The 6,295-nt window shown below is 64.6% G+C and overlaps 1 long non-coding RNA gene across 1 annotated transcript; it reads left to right on the top strand.

Moving 5' to 3' along the window:
* Positions 1-71: 71 nt before the first annotated feature.
* LOC125613055 lies at positions 72-3,604 on the top strand. Its single transcript, XR_007343546.1, has 2 exons — positions 72-1,062; positions 1,330-3,604. It is a non-coding gene; the product is annotated as an uncharacterized LOC125613055 (long non-coding RNA).
* The last annotated feature ends 2,691 nt before the right edge of the window (positions 3,605-6,295 follow it).

The raw sequence follows: 6,295 nt of genomic DNA, 5'->3' as shown, positions 1-6,295 counted from the left end.
CTCCTCCTCCTGCTCTCCCTCCTCCTCCTCCTGCTCTCCCTCCTCCCCTCCTCCCACTGCTCCTCCTCCTGCTCCTCCTCCTCCCTTGACTCCTCCTCCCAGTACTCCTCCTGCTGCTCCTCCTCCTCCCTTCCCCCTCCTTGTCCTCTTCTCATCCTCTCCCTCCTCTTGCTCCTCCCTGTGTTCCTGGGCCCAGGTGACAGCCGTGCGGTGCCCTCTCTGTGCCCATGTGCTCTGGCCAAGGCACATGCCCCAGTCCAATCTCCCATTTCTCAAATGAGAACCCAGGGGCCCAGAGCCCCGAGGTCAGTGCTGCCCCAGTGCTAAAGGGCCGCCGAGGCGGAGCAGAGGCACACTGGGCACCAGGCCCCCTGCAGCCCTGGGTGGTCTGGCTCTGAGTGACCCTGGGGCTGGGCACATGGCCCTGACTCACAGACCCCAGTGTCGGGACGGCAGGTGGCTGCTGCCCTTGCTCCCAGACATGGCCCTCCCACCCAGGCTCTCTCCCCTGCTCAAGCAGGGCTGGTATACAGTGGTGCCTGGTGAGCACAGAGAGCAGACCGGGGAGGAGACGGGTATACAGTGGTGCCTGGTGAGCTGGTATACAGTGGTGCCTGGTGAGCACAGAGAGCAGACCCGGGAGGAGACGGTGCTGTCCTCTCCAGCCCGTGGCTGAGGAGCGGGAGCTGATGGTGGCGAGGGAGGGGCCTTGCCGCGGCCCCAGCGCGACCCCCAGACCCGGGTTGCACCCCGAGGGCTCCAGGGTTAGAGGCGACCAGGGCAGGGCCCTCCCGGGACAGGAGCCCAGCCTGGAGTCTGGCCGGGAGTCCAGCGGCCTGCTGTGACTGTGGCCCAGCCCTGCCCGCTGGTGTGCAGCAGGAGGTCCCCCAGAGCACCTCCCACTGGTGTGTGCGGGCACCTGAGGCCCCGGAGCAGCCTTGCCCTTCAGGTGCTGCTGTCTGAGGCAAGACGGCCCCCACCTGTGTCACGGCCTGGCCACCTGGCCCTGCCTGTGGTCCTTCCCTGCCTGACAGCCTCGTCATCGAGTGGCCAGCTTCACAGGTGAGAAGACCAAGGCCTCACTTGTTCACCTGATGCAGGAGCTGGTCAGGGGCCCCGGGGCTGGGGTGCCTCTGGGTGGAGTCCACTCAGCCCCTGAGAGGTCCCCGGGATCCCTGGAGCTCTCCGCGGCCCCTCCCTCCCCCCTCCTCAGCAGTGTGTTGGGAGACGCCGCCTGGCCAGCAGGAGTGTGGCGCTGACCTTGGGCAGGGCTGGTGGGGTAGAGACGCGGCCCCTGCCTGCCCCCAGGCACTCCCCTGACCTCCCCAGGTGGCCGCAGCCTCTCCGAGCCTCAGCTTCCCCACCTGCAACATGGAGCGGCTATGTAGCCTCTGAGCTGGGTGAGGTCAAAGTTGGCCCTGGAACCCGGGTCCCTTGGCTTCTTGCCCCAGGGCTGGAGTGGGAGCAGGACCCCGGCTGGCATCAGCCCAGGGTGCCAGTGCTGGTGGGCTCACTCGTGTTCGCCATCCCTCCTGGGACTCTTCAGACACCTGCTTAAACTAGGGGTCTTAACCCATTCTGCATCCAAGGAAATGGGTCAGAGAGGGTGTGGGTGCCTGAGAGTCACACAGCACAGAGTCAGCCGGGGAGTGGGGGTGGTCTCCATGAGCCCTATCCCTGCTCCCAGGCTGGGGACCTGTGTCCCCCAAACCGGGAGCAGGGTGCTGCTCCTGAGAAGCAACCACAGTGGGGGTTCCCTGTGAGCAGCCACTGCTGGGAACAGGCCCATCCTAGGTTTGCAGCTGTCCCACTCTGTGCCTATGGGGAGTTGATCTCAGAGTCTCCATCTCTGCAAAATGGGCCTTTCTCGGGGACCCAGGATGGGCTCTAAGGGTGCCTGGTCCTCGTGCCAGGAGTTCCTGAGTCTCAGGTGCCCCCTATCAGTGGGTCAGCATCGTTCACCTCGCGGTTGGAGAGGACGGCGGAGGCCCCACAGCAGGCATGGCCAGGCAGAGCAGGGGGTGGGGTCTGTGTGGTTCAGTGCAACTCAGTGGAGGGGCACAGGGGCCACCTTTCTCCCCCCCCGACTGCTGACCACCCCCTCAGCATCTCTGCACCTTCCCAGTCTCCTGGGCTTGCTTCTTGCCGGTTCCTCCTGGCATCTGACCTCCAGCCCTCTGTCCTGGGTGCTGAGACCCATTCCAGCCCCTGGCCTCCTTGGTACTTTCACACGAAGTCTGTGCCCCAGATCCAGACACTGGGAGCGGGCGGGGAGGGGCCAGGCCAGGTGGCCTCGCCCCCCCTGCGAAGCTCCTCCTCTGGGGACAGGGACAGAGCCTGGGAGGACTCCACCCCAGCAAGGGTGCTCCTGGCCTCCGTGTGACGGGGGAAGCCAGCGCCCCAGGCCCAGCCTCCTCCCACCAGGCCGCGAGCACGTGCAGCCCAGCCCGTGCCCACGCCGTGCCCAGCACTGCACAGACTGACCTCGCGCCCCCTGCAGTCTTGAGGGAGGTCCCGGGAGGAAGTGAGGCCAGGGAGTGTAAAGGTCAGGCTGGCACCTACCTTGGGGACAGGAGACGGGCACTGCAGGGCGGTTCTCCTGGGGAGAGCTGTCCCCGAGCCACGCTGGGCCTGGCGGTGCCCATCTTCACGCTCAGGACACGGAGGTCTTCCCGGGGCTCCCCGCGGTGCCTCCCAGAACGTGACCTTGGCGAGTTCCCTCCTCCCTGGGCAGAGGCCGCAGCAGGAGTCCAGAGCTGCAGCTCCACCAGGCACCCGTGGGCCAGCCCTGCTGGGCAGCACCGGGGCCCTGGCCGGCTGGTGTCCTGGGGTGAGACCCTGGGTTAAGCCCAGGGTGTGGCCACAAGTGGGTCTGGGGCTCCCTCTCCCGTGGTACAGGTGGCCACTCACGGGCCAGGTGGGTAGCCCCCCAACATTTGCGAGGTGCCCCGTGCGCACTCCCAGGGCCCAGGGCTGGGATTCCTGAGCCCGGTGGGGAGCTGCGGGGCCATGCCCCAGGACACCGTGCCCGTCAGGTCACTGCTGATGGTTCCCGAGGCTGGGCTGCTAAGCCACTGGGAACAGGGCCTGCCGTCCAGGGCCAGGGGTGAGTGTCTACTCCCCACTCCATCACGCGCGGGGCCTGCCTCCTCCCAGCCTGTGGGCCGGGCTCCACCCAGCCGCGGGATCCCGAGGGGCTTCTGCCTCAGTTTCCCCTTCTGAGCCGCAGGCCCTCACCCAGCGCCACCCAACACAGGCAGCCTCCCCGGGGAGTGCCCGGCCTCCACTGTGCCGGCTCCATGGCCATCCCCCTCCCACTGAAGCCTGGTCCCCGCACTGTCTCCCGTCGGGCCTCTGGCGGGCGCAGGTTTCAGCTCCTGTGATAACTCGGAAAGTTGAACTGGCCCCATTACTGCCGCGATGGTTGGCCAGATACGGCCTCGATAATGGAGGAGATAGGCTCCCGTGGCCAGCGCCCCGCCTCCGTCCATTAGCATTCCCCACCAGCGATGGCCTATCTCCTGCATTTCCACTCCTCCCGCAGATAAGAATGGAAATTCTGACTTCATAGCTCACTGATTAAAGTGTCTGGATTTCTTGATAATACACAGATAAATTATGTTTTTGAAAAAGAAGGTAGGGAGAAGGGGGGAGGACGGAGCCCCGGAGGGGAGCCCTTGGCCGACGCTCCTGGCCAGGCGGGCAGCCACCAGTGTCCGGCTGCACAGACGGGGGCTCTGCACAGAGACTCCCCGGGAGCTGGCCCCTGGCAGGCCAGGCTGGGGTGGCTGGAGCAGGGCTCTGCTCAGGAGAGCGCACCGAGCCTCTGCCCCCCTGGACTTGCCTCTGCCCCAGGCGGCAGGGTCAGCGGGCTGATGCAGCCTCCAGGCCTCCTGCAGCCTGGTGGTGGGCAGATGGGGTTGGAGCCCGGAGGCCCGGGCTGTGTCCTCAGGGCAGTCTTGGTGCCCAGGGCCTCATCTGTCCAGTGGGTACCGTTTGTCAAGGTATATGCGCAGGCGGGGTTTCACCTGCCCGGTCCCTGCCTCGGTCCCTGGACGGTGGCCGGTATACAGGAGGTGCTCACTCCATGCCAAGGCCCCAGCGGAGCCCCAGCTGCGTTGGGGGCGGGATCTGAACTCTGGCTGCTCCGTCTACGTCACCCCCTTCCCATGTGGAAGCCCGTGGCTCAGGGCTGTCCCCCACCACTCCAGCCATCAGTCGGGCCCAGATGGGCTCAGGTAGCGCGTGCGTCTGTCTGGATGAAGCCTGTCTCCTTCAGCTGATCCGAGATCCTGTGCTGATGTGTGATACGGCGGCGATTAGGGCCGGCGTGTGGCTAATCCTCCCGCTGAGGGACAGGCGAGGCGCCCGCCACGTGGGAGGAGAAGCAGAGGCCCCGTGGGGACAACCTCTCCCTGGGGTGGTGGCCAGGCTGAGCCCAGCCCTGCTCCACAAGGCCCTCCTGAGGCCACTCGGGATCCCAGTCGGCCTCTGGGTTCATTTTTCAGTGACTCTTGAAAAGTGAGATTCTCTGGGGTCCCAGGGGCAGGAAGCATGGACAAGGTCCCCAACATCTCTCTGTGTCTCTGGGACTCCCCAGTTATGACCCTGATGGTTGCCACTATTAATAGCTCCCTTTATTGAGTCCTGGCTGCATGCAAGGCCTGGACTTGACCTGTCTTGTGGAATAAGGGCCTCCCTATAGCCCTGGGAAGAGTAACTTTAACCTCGTTTCTCCTCTGATGACTCAAGGCTCAGACAGGCTGAGTAACTGACCCAAGGTCACACAGCATTAGAGGAAACAAGAGGGACTCTGGCTTAGAGGCTGGGTCCAGATCTGGGTCTCCATCTGGCTGGGGGTTCTGAGCTGTTTACAGCCTTGGGTCCCTCTCCTAGTGGGCCCACCACCTCCATTTCAAGGAAAAAGGCCCAGGCACAGAGAAGGAAAGTGACCGCTGGGGCCCACAGCCCTGTCCCAGGAACAGTGGAAGCTGTGGCTAAGACTGGTCTGTCTCTACTCTTGCGTATTTCTTGGGGCTCCTTTGATGAGGAAGTTTGTTTCTGTCCTCTGGATTTTGCTCTATATCCACATTCTAAGAAAGTCAGCTGTCTCAGGAAGACGAGGTGTCTCTGGGGTAAGGGATAATTGTGGGGTGCGGCTGCCAGAGCTCAAATCCCACCTCTGGGCAAGTGACTTAACACACCCCTGGCCTGGTCCCCTCGCCTGCGCCACGGCCACACACACAGTCCCCGCATGCTCAGCTTTGAGAAGCGGACGGAGGAGGTGGAGCTGCCCAGGCCTGCAGGTCCTGGCCGGGTGGTGGGCACCACCTGGGGCGCGCGTGGCTGCAAGGGCCCTGCACCTCCTCTCTATCCTCCTGCCGCCATTCTTCTGCGGTTTCTGGCAAATGACTTCATTTGCCGATGGCCTCGCTGCGCTTTGCAGAGGCCCAGAGCCTTCTCCGGTCCATGGTGACCCCTTGTCCACTGCTTGGAAGCCCCTGGTCACCAGTGTCTCCAGATGGAGGTTACAAGAATCACGCAGGGAGCGCAGAGCCTCCAGGGTGCTCGGGAGGGAGCCTGGGGCCCAGCCTGCCCCGTCTGTTCTGAGCTGTTCTGAGCCTCACTGTCCACGTCTATGAAGCAGGGCTGAGGATGCTAAAGTCTGCCTGCAGGCCCTGGGCCCAGAGTCCCTGCTGGGCTCCGGCCATCTCCTGAGTGCCCCCACCAGCCCACCCGTCTGAGAAGGGGGTTCCCCTTTCCAGACAACCCGACTTGTGCCAGAGAGGCATGCTTACACCCAGTTACCTGCCCAGGCGGTGTGACCTTGGGCAAGCAACTACACTCCCTGAGCCTCACTGCTCTCATCTATTAGGTGGGCAGTGCCCGTGGGTGCTCGCCAGCGGGCCAGATAGAGCATGGCACAGCTGCTGCTGCTCCTGGTGGCCTTAAGACCCTGCCCCTCCCGCTGCCTTGGGACCCTCCCTCTCCCAGTCAGCTCTGGGCAGGCCCTGGGTGCCCGTTCTGGCTGGGGCCTAGGAGAAGAGGCCCCCACCCGATTCCCTGGCTCTGGGGGGTGGGGTGGGGTTCCACCCTGCCCGGCCCCCAACAAGAAAGAGAGAAAAGGGAACCGATGGAAAGTGAGATAGGCGGCGCGCCGAGCGCTATCGCGTTATCCATCTGCTGCGCGCGGCTGCCTCCCCTTATCTCGCCACCAAAATGCCAGGAACAAAGCGAGGCGCTCGCACCCGCGCCCACCGCGCCAGGCGACGGCCCGGCCCGAAGGGAGGTGCAC

Source organism: Marmota marmota, unplaced genomic scaffold, assembly GCF_001458135.2.
Source record: "Marmota marmota marmota unplaced genomic scaffold, marMar, whole genome shotgun sequence".
NCBI lineage: Eukaryota > Metazoa > Chordata > Mammalia > Rodentia > Sciuridae > Marmota > Marmota marmota.
Note: the sequence above shows the minus strand (reverse complement) of the source record. Positions and strands in the feature narration are given on the sequence as shown.